The sequence below is a fragment of the Haliotis asinina genome, chromosome 3 (genome assembly GCF_037392515.1).
Source record: "Haliotis asinina isolate JCU_RB_2024 chromosome 3, JCU_Hal_asi_v2, whole genome shotgun sequence".
Classification (NCBI taxonomy): Eukaryota; Metazoa; Mollusca; class Gastropoda; order Lepetellida; family Haliotidae; genus Haliotis; species Haliotis asinina.
Window position 1 is genome coordinate 81,643,940 of NC_090282.1, and position 13,942 is coordinate 81,657,881.

Sequence of the window (13,942 nt, forward strand, 5' to 3'; positions counted from 1 at the left end):
AATAACCTAGGAAGTATCAAGTTTCAGATCACAGTGAAAATGTCGCTCGATAAGCAGGTTGGGAGTACCACTGAATATGTTCAGCCTTACTTCCGAGGTCAACAAGAGGTCGTCACACATACAGAGACCATTGACGCATCAATCGATACCAGTTTTCAGCAGATACGAGAATACCTAGAACGCTACACACACTTGGGGTCCGGGTGGGCTGTAGATAAAATCGATAATGTCTATCTAGACATAGCTAACTACGTGCCGTTCAGAGGCGGGTCATACCTAGCCTTGCCTCCCTACTATAGGAACAAACATGCCATAGTAAACGTTAAGAATAGAGGAAACGATTGCCTGAGGTTAGCTATCAGGTCAGCCTTATTTCCAGCTGGCGCTAATTCAGATAGGCTTTCTAGCTATCCCCAAGACGATGGGCTCAACTGGGATGGTATAGATGAACCCACCCCCATATCCCAGATCACTAAAGTAGAAAAATAGAATAATCTGGCTATAAATGTCTTTGGGCACGAAGGTAACACAACAATAGTACACAGGGTCAGCCCGGTGAAGGATCGCCAAGTTATCAATATATTCATGATCCAGCGAGGTGACAAGTATCACTACACATGGATAAAACACTTTAGCAGGCTGTTGTATGACCAATCGGCACACAGAGAAAAGACCCACTTCTGTGAACGATGCCTACATGGCTTCACCCGAGCTGATTTATTAGAATCCCACCGGGAGGATTGCCAAGGTGTGGGGCAGACGGCCATACGAGTCGACATGCCTAAGGAAGGTGATAATATCCTAAAATTCAGTAACCACAAGAACCAAATGTCTGTGCCTTATATCATATACGCCGACTTCGAAGCCTTAGTTGTGGGTGGGGATTCCCCCAGTGGTGGTAGCTTCACCCACAAAACACAAGAGCATAAAGCCTGTGGGTTTGGATACATTGTCGTCCGTTGTGACGGGGAAACGAAAGCTCCGGTAGTGTATAGGGGCCCTGACGCGGCTGAAAGGTTTCTAAAGTGTTTGCAGGAGGAAGAAAAAATTATTAGGAATGCATTGTATAGAATCGCTCCCATGCGTATGACCCAAGACGACAAGCTAGCTCACGCTAGTAGCACTAACTGTCACGTGTGTGACTCACCACTTAACGGTGATTCGGTGAGAGATCACTGTCACATAACTGGTAAGTATAGAGGCGCCGCTCACAGCGCGTGCAACCTCAAGCTTAAAATCAACCCTAAGACAATAAACATCCCAGTTGTCTTTCACAACTTGAGAGGGTACGACTCACACTTGATCATGCAGGCCATCGCGAAAATCGATGGTAATATAACGTGCATCCCCAACAACATGGAGAGATACATCTCCTTCAGCTTAAACGGACTTAGGTTCATTGACTCGTTTCAGTTCCTCCTGTCGTCACTCGACAGTCTGGTCAAGGCCAACAATACCTTCCCTATCACCGATCGATACACAGACGCCGAGACTAGACCCCTGCTTATGAGGAAGGGTGTGTACCCCTATGAGTACATGGATAGTTGGGCCAAGTTCACCGAGACCAGACTACCCCCTATTGACTGCTTTTATAGCAAGCTGAATGAGGCGTCCGTCTCACGAGATGATTACTCGCACGCGACTAACGTATGGAATAAACTGGGTTGTAAGAACCTGGGTGATTATCACGACCTGTACATGAGGACAGATGTACTGCTGTTAGCCGACGTGTTTGAGACGTTTAGGCGGACATGTTTCAAGCAGTATAAACTCGACCCCGCATGGTATTACACCAGCCCAGGTCTGTCGTGGGACGCCTTGCTTAAAAAGACCGGAGTTAATTTGGAATTGCTCACAGATTACGACATGCACCTATTCATTGAGAAAGGCTTGGGAGGTGGGATTTCCATGGCATCCAAACGATACGCGAAAGCAAATAATCAATACGTGAAAGGTTACGATCCTAACAAGCCAACCAATCACATTCTCTACCTCGACGCAAACAACCTGTACGGCTGGGCCATGAGCCAGTATCTACCTACAGGGGGATTCGAATGGGTACCCCACGTTGATGTTATGGGGGTTGCACCAGATTCGAACAAAGGGTATATCCTCGAGGTTGACTTAGAGTATACCAAGGAATTACACACATCACACAACAGCTACCCCCTGGCCCCCGAACGTATGAGGGTTAACCCAGACTGGATGTCTGAGTACCAACATAACTTGTTAGGTGGGCGTGTGACAGACGTTGAAAAACTCGTGCCTAACTTAATGAATAAGACCAAGTACATCGTTCACTATCGCAACCTACAGCTGTACCTGTCGTTGGGTATGAGGCTGACCAAAATACACAGGGTGCTCATGTTCGACCAGAGCCCATGGATGGAGCCCTACATCAGAATGAACACAGACCTACGAAAAAAAGCCACCAGTGATTTTGAGAAAAATCTCTACAAGCTCATGAACAACTCGGTGTTTGGTAAGACTATGGAGAACCTGAGGAAACGCGTGACCGTGAAGCTGGTTCGGTCGAGTGAGGAAGACAAGCTCAGGAGATTGGTAGCCAGTCCGGCACTCAGCCGTAGTAAGATATTCACAGACAACCTGGTTGCCCTACACATGAAGAAAAGCCACATAAAATTCAACCGGCCTGTTTACGTGGGGATGAGCATCCTCGATTTATCCAAACACCTGATGTACGACTTTTACTACAACGAGCTCAAGAAACAGTACGGCGACAGGTGTGAAGTGCTGTACACTGACACGGATTCCCTGCTGATGGAGATTCGAACCGAGGACGTGTACGAGGACATGAAAAAACACCTCGATTTATACGACACCAGCGACTACCCTAAGACCCATGCCATACACAGTACGGTAAATAAAAAGGTCCTAGGTAAGATGAAGGACGAGTGTGCTGGCACGTCCATAGCCGAGTACATAGGTTTGAGACCTAAGATGTACTCCATACTGAAAGCCGACAATAGTGAGATCCGGAAGGCTAAGGGGGTTAAGAAGTATGTGGTGAAACAACACATCAAACACGCCAGATTCAAGGAAGCCCTGTTCAAGACCCGTACCTTTAGGCATAAAATGAACACACTTAGAAGTGATGGACATAAGATATACGGACTGACTATAAACAAGACGTCCCTGTCGCCTATGGACACGAAACGTTGGATAGCTATTGATGGGATAAACACATACGCGTATGGACATGAAAAAATTTGAGGCTATTTACTACAGCCCGCGTGGGTACTGGAAAGGAGCTAGCGCAGTAGATAAGCTAGCTAAAATAGCGCGAGTACCCCCGGAGGAAGCCAAAGCGTGGCTTGAAAAACAAGCCCTGTGGCAGATCTATTTGCCGGCACCACGCTACGTGCCTAGAAGGAGGTTCGGTATTAATATACCTAATAACGTTCACCAGGCAGACCTACTCTTCCTACCCCACGACAAGAGGTACAAGTATGCCTTAACCGTAGTGGACGTAGCCAGTCGTTACAAGGAAGCCGAACCCTTGACCACGAAAGATTCGGCCCAGGTAGCCAGAGGATTCGAACGCATATACAAACGCAGCCCGCTGACGTGGCCAACAGAGCTGCAAGTTGACCCCGGACGGGAGTTCATGGGTGCCGTGTCACAACTGCTAGCCAAACACGATACAAAGGTCAGGCGTGGCACGGCCGGAGCCCATCGCAGCCAAGCCATAGTTGAGAGATTTAATAGGACTTTGGCTGAGCGCTTGTTCGGCCATCAGTATGCTAGGGAGATGGCCACCCCTGGAAAACGATCGACTGAATGGGTCACGAGGTTACCCAAGGTGGTGTCGGCAATCAACCATGAAGTCACCCGTCTCACCGGTAAGAAACCGGCAGACGCTATCAAACTAAAATCAATAGTTGCAGAGTCGGCCGCTCCATTGCGTGGGAAGGAGAAACAGATACCAGATAGGGCCCTAGTGAGGTATCTATACCAGCCGGGGGAACACGAGGGTGATAGCCGTAAGCGGGCCACCGATCCTATATGGTCAGTCAAAATTTACAACATAGATAAAGTGGATATGAAAGCCAACGAACCTAACTTGTACTACTTGAGGGATGGGCCGGGTAGGGGGTTTGTAAGAGAAGAATTATTGATCGTACCGTACGGCACAGTGTTACCTCCTACCAACACACGGTAAACGTGACATAGGCACGCCAACTTTTTTGTAGTAGGGGTAATAGTAGCAAGAGCTAAGGTCCCAACCAAAGTCTTATTTACTAAATAAGGCTTTGTAGAGACTTTTCTTGAAAGTGAGCCAAAACCCCCATTGTATATACTACTAAAACAATTGGTATTTGACAAAGTAGACCAAGAAATGAAAGATTTAAGAGGTATTAAATTTCAAGTCAAGATGACACTAGAGAAACAACAGGCAAATGAAGCAACTGGATACACGTATGTTTATGTCAGAGGTAATCAAGAAGTTACAATGCAAGCAGACACTATCAACTCTTCTATAGACCGATCATTTGAAAACATTAGAGAAACACTAGAACATTACACTAACAGGGGGTCTGCTTGGGCTGTTGATAAGATTAGCATGGTTTATTTGGATATAGCAAACTGTGTACCATTGAGAGGTGGAAAGTACTTACCACTGCCTGAGTATTTTAAGAAAAAACATGCTATGATTAACGTTAACAACCCTGGTGATAATTGTATGAGGATAGCAATAAGATCGGCTAAATTTCCAGCTGAAAAACATTCTGATAGACTTTCCAGTTATCCAGAAGATGATGTGATCAATTGGGAAGGTATAGATGAACCCCTATCTCTCAGGTCCCCAAAATAGAAAAACGAAATTCAGACTTAGTTATAGACATATTTGGACATGAAGGTGAAAATGTAGTGGTACATAGGATAAGTCCTTTAATGTATAAGGATGATCGTAAAATTATCAATATATTTATGGTACAACAAGGTGAAAAATATCACTACACATGGATCAAGCATTTTAGCCGACTGTTGTATAATCAATCGAAACACAAGTAAAAGAAACACTTTTATGAAAGGTGCCTTCACAGGTTTTCTAGGTCAGATCTACTCAATTCGCATAGGGATTATTGCCTAGGTGTAGGTGAGACAGTCATATGAATAGATATGCCGGAAGAAAACAACAATATCTTGGAAATTACCAACCATAAAAATAAAATGCCAGTACCATACATTATCTATGCTGATTTCTAAGGTATCTTTAAACCAATTGATACCGTATCTCAATCCCCTGATCAATGTTTAACACAAAGAGTACAGGAACATGAAACATGTGGGTTTGGATATGTGGTCATTCGTTGCGTTGGTCAAACTAACCCTCCCGTTATTTATAGAGGCCCAGGTGCAGCTGAAGAATTTCTGAAATGTTTACAAAGTGAAGAGAAAAAGATTACGAAAAAATGATACAATAAAATACCAATGTGTATGATGCAAACAGATTGGAAAACCCACAATAAAAGCACACATTGACATGTTTGTTGTAAACCTCTGAATGGGGATTCACTGTCACATTACTGGTAAATACAGAGGTGCTGCTCACAATGAATGTAACTTGAAACAAAGGATAAATCCTAATCTTATTCACATTCCAGTGGTATTTCACAATCAACGCAGGTATGATTCACACTTGATTATGCAAGCTATTTCAAAAGTCAAAGGTAACATATCATGTATCCCAAACAACAATGAAAGATATATATCCTTTTCGCTGAAGAGGTTGAGATTCATAGATAGTTTTCAGTTTCTATTGTCTTCTCTAGACAGTTTGGTCAAGGGTAATAACCCTAATGACTTAGCTATAACCATTCGGTACACGGAAGAGGAAACTAGAGCTTTACTGCTGCGTAAGGGAATCTACCCTTATGAATACATGGATGACTGGTTTAATGAGAGACAATTACCTTCCATTGACCAATTCTACAGTAAGCTTTCTGATGCGTCTGTCTCACAAGATGATTACGACCATGCTAAAATGGTATGGAAAAAACTTGGGTGTAAGAATCTGGGTGATTACCATGATTTATATTTAAAAACGGATGTGTTAGTGTTAGCTTATGTTTTTTAGATATTTAGAAAAACATGTTCATTGGACCCTGCATGTTATTATTCGAGTCCTGGGCTCTTGTGAGATGCCTTACTGAAGAAAAACGGTATTGAATTAGAATTATTCAACAGATTACAACATGTATCTTTTAATCGAGAAAGGGTTACGTGGTGGTATTCCTATGGTATCGAAACGTTATGCTAAAGTGAATAACAAGTATGTGAAAGGCTACAACCCTAAGGAACCTTCGAACCACCTACTCTACCTAGATGCCAACAATCTGTATGGCTGGGCCATGCGTCAATATTTACCCACGGGTGGATTCGAATGGTGGACTTACCAGCAGATGGACATCATGAGCATTACACCAGATTCAAACAAGGGTTATATACTCAAAGTGGACTTAGAATACCTGGAGGAAATGCATAGATCTCACAACTGTTACCCCCTGGCACCCAAACAGGTGAGGATTAAGCAAGATTGGATGTCCCAATACCAACGTAACCTTATAAATGGACCGCTAGCAAATGTTGAGAAACTTGTACCTAATTTGATGAAAAAAGTAAAGTATATTGTTCACATACCGTAACTTACAGCTGTATTTATCACTGGGCATGAAGCTTACTAAAGTACATAGAATACTGAAGTTTGACCAGAGCCCCTGTATGGAACTCTGTATCAGGATGAACACGGACTTGAGAAAGCTGGGCACCAACAACTTTGAGAAAAACCTCTATAAACTCATGAACGACTCTGTATTCGGAAACTCGATGGAGAATTTAAGGAAAAGAGTCAATGTGAAGCTGGTCTGTTCAAGCGATGAAGACAAACTCTGGAAACTGGCAGCCAGCCCTGCGTACAAGAGAAGTACCATTTTCAGTGATGACTTGGCAGCTATACATATAAAAAAGTGCCACATTAAACTTAATCGACCGATTTATGTTGGAATGAGCATTCTAGACTTATCCAAACACCTGATGTATGATTTCTACAACAATGAGCTATAGAAGCAGTAGGTGACAGATGTAAAGTGTTGTACACAGATACGGATTCATTGCTGATGGAGATTCAAACCGAGGACGTGTACGAGGATATGAACACCAATATGCACTTCTATGATACCAGTGACTATCCGAGACACCATCCTACGCACAGTCAAGTCAACAAAAACATCTTAGTTAAGATGAAGGATGAATGTGCTTGTACACCAATAACTGAATACATGGGATTGAGACCTAATATGTATTCTCTAAAGAAAGCAGAAGACGCTGAAATAAGAAAGGCTAAAGGTGTGAAAAAGAATGTGGTGAAATGACAAAATATGCATACCCTATACAAACAGGCTCTATTCAAGAAAAAAACGTTCAAACACCAGATGAATACACTTCGTAGTGATGGGCATAAGATATCAGGGTTGACTTTAAATAAGACGTCTCTATCACAAATGGATACAAAATGATGGATACCTTTGAATGGATGTACCTACGCTTACGGTCATAAAAATATTTCAATAACATATATATAATGGAGAAAATTTACTACAGCCCGCGAGGATAGTGGAAAGGGACAGACACTATTAAAAAATTAGCTAAAGCAGCACATGTTTTAGCACCAAAATATATACCCAGGAGAAAATTAGGTATTCAATCAGGTTCACCAGGCCGACCTGTTGTTTCTTCCACATGACACAGTCAGAGGAAAAACCTACAAGTATGCCCTTACAGTTGTAGATGTAGCCAGCTGATATAAGGAAGCCGAACCCTTGACCGTGAAGGATGTGACATAAGTGGCCCATGGATTCGAATGAATATACAACTGCAGTCCGCTGATGTGGCTCTCAGAGTTGCAAGCTGATCCAGGTTGAGAATTTATGGGTGCTGTGTCACAACTTCTAGCCAAACACAACACTAAGATAAGGAGGGGTGCAGCCGGAGAACATCAAAGTCAAGCTATAGTCGAGGGATTCAATCGCTCCATAGCCGAACATTTGCTTGCGCACCCATATTCACATGATTTAGAATTGGGGCCCCCACACAGAAATACTGAATGGGTAGTGCAACTTCCTCAGGTGGTTGACTTTATGAACAACGAAGTAACAAGACTACTTGATAAGAGACCAGTAGAAGCAGCAGCACCCCGTAGAAAAAAAGTAAAATTCTAGACCGTGCGCTCGTTAGATATTTATATCGACCAGGTGAATATGAGGGAGACACCCGTAAATGTGCAACAGATCCTATATGGTCTATGAAAACATACAATTTCGATAGAGTGAATATCAAAGATGGGGAACCTAGCCTATATTTCTTAGAAAATGGGCCACGTAGAGGATTTGTTCATGAGGAATTACAAAGCATCCCATAGGGATGGAAAAAAATATATATAGTATTCCCAGAAATTATTGACAATCATGTTGCGTCATGTAACTCATTACGTTTATTAACTTCTGGCATTTTACTTACATAAACATGTTAAAACATCATCCTTTTACAGTCTCAGTCTTGTTTTAGTACTTTGTTAGACCTCCTCGCTCAGCAATGCATGCCTGAAAACGCCTAGGCACACTACCCATCAAAGTTTGTAGGTAATCATGTGACAGGGTATCCCAATATTGGACCGCCTCGGCATTCATATCTTCAATATATCTCAGTCCCTTTGGCTTATTCTGTCCTTCATGACTCCCCACACATTCTCAATTGGGTTTAGGTCTGGGCTGTAACTGGGCCAGTCTAAAACTTGAAAATTTTCGCCCGACAACCACTGTTTTGTGTAGCGCGCAGTGTGTTTTGGGTCATTATCATGCTGGAAAATTCAATCATCTTCATACAATGTTTGTGCTGTCGGAAGAAGGTGACCATTTAGAATGTCAAAGTATCCTTCCTTTGTCAAGTTTCCCGTGAAAACACACAATGGCGTCACTCCGCGAGCCGATATGCCACCCAACATGTGAAACTTCGGGCTATGTTTTGGTCGCTGGTAGATAGGTTTGACAGTATCTTTGGTCCAAATTTTCAGACATTTAGGGAAAAGCCAAACAGAACTTTCATCCGAAAAGAATACATTATCCCAATCTTGATTTTCATGAGCCCGACACCAGTTTAAACGTTTTTCCTTTTGTGTATCTTTCATCAACAGCGAGGGAATTCCACGTTTTTTCACACAATTAAGTCTCTGTAATTCCTGCCTAACTGTTTCATTGCATACCTGAGGACTTCCTCTGCTAATCATTTTATTTCTGATGTTCTCAACACTTTTCAATTTGCCCCTACTCACAATCTGCCCAAGTCTTCGGCGATCCACAACACTGAATTTCCTAGGCCGACCTGCCCCTGCTTTGTGCTCTATCCCGGTTCCTGTTTGAATATTCTTCAAAGTTCTGTATACTGTAGACAGAGGAATACCATGACTACGAGCTAACACTTTAGCATCAGCCTCACCCTTTTCAAAATCATCTAGAATGAGCTTTCTTTTCTCTCTTGCTGTAAATTCTGCCATGTCAACACAGGAAGCCGTCTGCTCAGACAAGGGCGATAACTCTTGACGTAATGAGCTGCCTTCTAAGCCTTCAAGAGTTGTCTCCCTTATTTAGTATGCTTAGTGGATAGTGAAAGCCCTTTTTCCAATCTTAGCATCATTAGAAAAAAAACCAAAGATTTTCTCAATAATTTCTGGGAACACTGTATATTTATACATTTATCTTTTACAAACGTTTAACTTTGTTGATGTTTTCTTTCTCATAAATAAGCATAAATCATTTTCTATATGTGCCCTGGGCTTTACATAATTGGTAATGACCTTTAATTCCTATACCAAACACAGAACATGCAAAGTTAGTATAACCTTTACGGTGAAAACAACAATAACCCTAAATTTTGCTTCCTTTACCACAAATGTAAGTTTTTCCCATAAGTACCCAGTGACAAGTATATTGTGCTGTCCTCATTTTTCATATAATATTTAATGTAATTAGTCTAATTAGTCTTAGGCATTTTTTCTACCAGTTTCAACTCTTCCTTGGTTCTTCTTCTTGGTCACTTGCGTCACTGGCTCTGGTCTCAGTGTTTCCTCCTCTGGAATCCTGGTTATCTCTGACTGGGCAGCATCCATCTTGTATGATATTATTATGTTTTACAGATTAAGATTGATATGCAGCAGAGAGGGTTCGGGTGATCCTGGCACAGTCAGGCTGGTAAGGCTCATCATCAGCTCATAGTCCTCGCCCCCTCTACACGCAGCCCAGACAGCGAATGGGACTTCTCCCAGGAAACACTGCCTAGTCGAAACCACCAAGAACTTTCCGGAGAATATGGAGGCTCCCCAACACTGCAGCCTTCTGCATTACCCAGATTGTCAGAAGGGCTGTGCTCTCGGTGGAGAACCCAGTCACCCTCCTGATCGGCGCCAAGAGATCAGGAGGTACCAAACCAAGGGCACTGAGAACAATGGGGAGCCTGACGACAGTGTACTTGGGATGCAAGCGAGACATTTCAAAGGCGAGGTCCGCATATTTATCATGCTTTTCCTGAATCTTGCCAATCACATTGCTGTCAAAAGGGACAGAAAATTCTATGATATAAATAATTTCATTGGCTTTATCAAAAAGGACATGATCAGGTTTGTTGGCTGGAATTCGTCTCAGGCTGTATATTGGTCTATTCCAGAGAAGTGAAAAAGCATCTTTTTCCAGGACGCCCTGGACATGTTCAGGGTCGGACCATGGATGGACCTCGGAGTCAAAGCCACAGGCATGGCGGAGACGATAGTAAAAGCAGCGAGCCATGCCATCATGTCTTTTGAGATATGCTGTTTGTGCCAAGGAAGGGCATCTACTGACAAGGTGTTGGACAGTCTCTGTATATTGATTGCAAAGACGACATTTCATATTGATATTTTCTTTAAGAATAACATTCTGGCGATTGCGAGTGGGAAGTGACTGGTCCTGAGCAGCAAAAAGGAAGCCCTCAGTTTCACATTTGAGACCAGCCGACTTCATTCAAGTGAGTCGGTTGGATTGCTGTTCTGTTCCACACACTGCATGTAAACACGATGCAATGGCTTCTCAGAAAGCTTCTCCACAAAGGACCGACTCTGGGCAGATTTGGTAAAGGACTTCACCTGGTTTACTCCCATCGCCGTACCGTCCAGCAGTACATCACCATCAACAAAATCAACTTCAAATTTCAGATTGTGTCCAACAACCTTGGCACGCTTCAAAATAGCAGTGGAATTCCTTGCTTTCATCGTGAGTCTTGACATGCATCACCAGAGGATCATCCGATAAATAAATATGTGCAAAAGTACACAATAAAATTCTGTCATGAAGAGCTTCCACATTAATCAAACCCCGTCCTCCCGAATTGATTGGCATATATAAACGATTAAGAGAGGAACGAGGGTGGTGTGCTCTGTTATCAGACATGATCCTTCTGGTCAGGCGGTCAAGACCCTGGATGTCTTGTTTTGTCCAATCAACTACTCCAAAGGAATAGGAGAGGACTGGCACAGCAAAAGTATTGGTGGCTTTGACCTTGTTTCGAGCTTTTAGCTCGGAGCTCCAGATTTTCTTTAAACGAGATTTATACTCGGCCCGAAGTTTATCTTGAATCTGGGCATTCTGGAGCTTGTCTCGAACTTGCATTCCAAGATAGGTGTAGGTGTCATGCCAATATCATTAGAGAAGGACTCGACAAGGAGAACCTGTTCTTTCAAATTGGTCTCTCTTTTGGCAAGGAGCTCGATGTCATCCATGTAGAGATGAGTAAGAGGTGTTAGGGATCTGTGCTGAGGAGGCCCGGGATGATAACCTTCCTCCCTATTGAGCAGAAAACTCAAAGGATTTAGAGACAGACAAAAAAGCAAAGGACTGAAGGAGTCCACCTGGAAAATTCCCCTTCTGATTGGAATAGATTCCGAAGTCTGCACCTGCCCTTGTGAGTACATCTCAAGTTGAGTCGACCAGCAACTCATTAAAGACTTGAGTAAATCAAGTAATCGCTCATGGAGGTCAATACACTGAAGAGACTTCAGAATCCATTCGTGAGGGACAGAGTCATATGCCTTTTTGTAGTCTATCCAGCATATGTATAATATTATTATCACTATTTGTTTTATTAAATTTACAATGCTTTGCCGTGATGATTGCTGACGTCATCGGGGCTAGATACATACCATATTTGTGATACAAAGCACAACTGATATAGCTCAAGGCATTATCGATAGACGGGTCCTTTTCTAAGTCCTCCCACAAATAGAGTCGACGTTCTGGTGGTATTGGTGAAAAGTGCGACGCTATGCCTGTATAAATCAGGGAAATAGTAGAACCTATGACTTTTGTCATCTCAGCCCCGAGTTGTGCCTCATACCTAGCATATAATTTATTTAATTCATATTCCTCGTCTGACATTTTCTGAATTTTATCAGCGGTGAGGCTTTCTCCTAAATATTGTTTTCCCTTACCACCCACAACTAGTGTTAGCAGTCTGTCTCGCTGCTTGTTGTCCTTTTGTTCATCTGAAACTAACATCTGTTCTAGTAATTCATCACACGCTATTTTATAGTATAGTAATCTAGTTTTTATTTTTTAATATCCAACATACACTAAATACATAGATATAAAGGTTAGGTTACACGAGGCTATAACTTCAAAAACATATATACTAGAATTTACTCAAACTTACTAAAATGTTACTAAAAATTGCTAAAATTTACTAAACTATTAGTAAAGAATTACTAACTATTACTAATAGTTACTATCAGTTACTAAAATGTTATTAACAAAAAAAAAACAAAGACTGGCCGCTGGCCATTTCTAAACTATTACTGGTAATCCACTGGTTGGTCGGTTTTCAACACGAGCTTGACTTGTTTAGTTTCAGCCAGCTGTTTCTTCATCCATTCCCGGTCTGGTTTACTCATCACATCATTCTCTCTCAAACACTCCTCGAACGAATCCCTGTCCTTGCAGTGAAGTAATGCTACCCATCGCGTCTGCTCCCTCAAATCTTTCAACACCAAGTTGAATTTTTGTGTCAACACCCAGATACTGTGATTTGTATGCTGGCCAGAGAAGGCTAGGTACGATAGCATGTCTGTCTTTTTTGTTTTTTCTCTATTAGCGCTACAGTCATCCAGGATGAACAACGTCGGTTTTCCTTTAAATTGGTTGTGAACAAATTTTAGACACTCTTGCAGATGTGTACCCGGGTCGATTCTGTGTATGTCCGGGTCCGTCATTACCCAAGATCTATCCTTGTAAGTCTTGTTCATGTTTATAGTAGGGCATAAGTTAACTATTTTGGCAGATATGAATTTATAATACCAATCCAACAAATCCAGTATGAAAACGGTCTTACCACAACCCATCTGCCTACATATGCATGGTAAATTAATAGATAGCTTGCATAAATCTTCCATTGTCTGTATTAAGTTGCGCGCCCATAATTACATATAAATATAATATTAATTTACCAGATAACTTAGAATTCTTCGTTATTTGAATGGTTATACCCTCGATTCCATTGTCAATGCGACGACCGCTACCGTGTAGAGTGTTATCATCCGTCGATCTCATTTCCAACCATAACGCGTACTTTGTGGTTAAGTAATCACCGATATTCACGGAGTATAGATCACGGTCAGTAACCACGTTGTCGACTCTTGAGTTTCATTTTATCGTTGGTAGCTTCTTTATTTCATCCCATCTCTGGTGTGCTCTCATTCCATGGCTAAATGACTGATTAGGCACTCCCTCGATGGTCACTTCTACTTTGGTGATTTCTGAGTTGAAAAATTTCTCTCTGTCTCTTTTCAGTGGATCGTATGCTTCCTCGGGTATGATTAAAATACCTTCAATCGAGCTGGAAT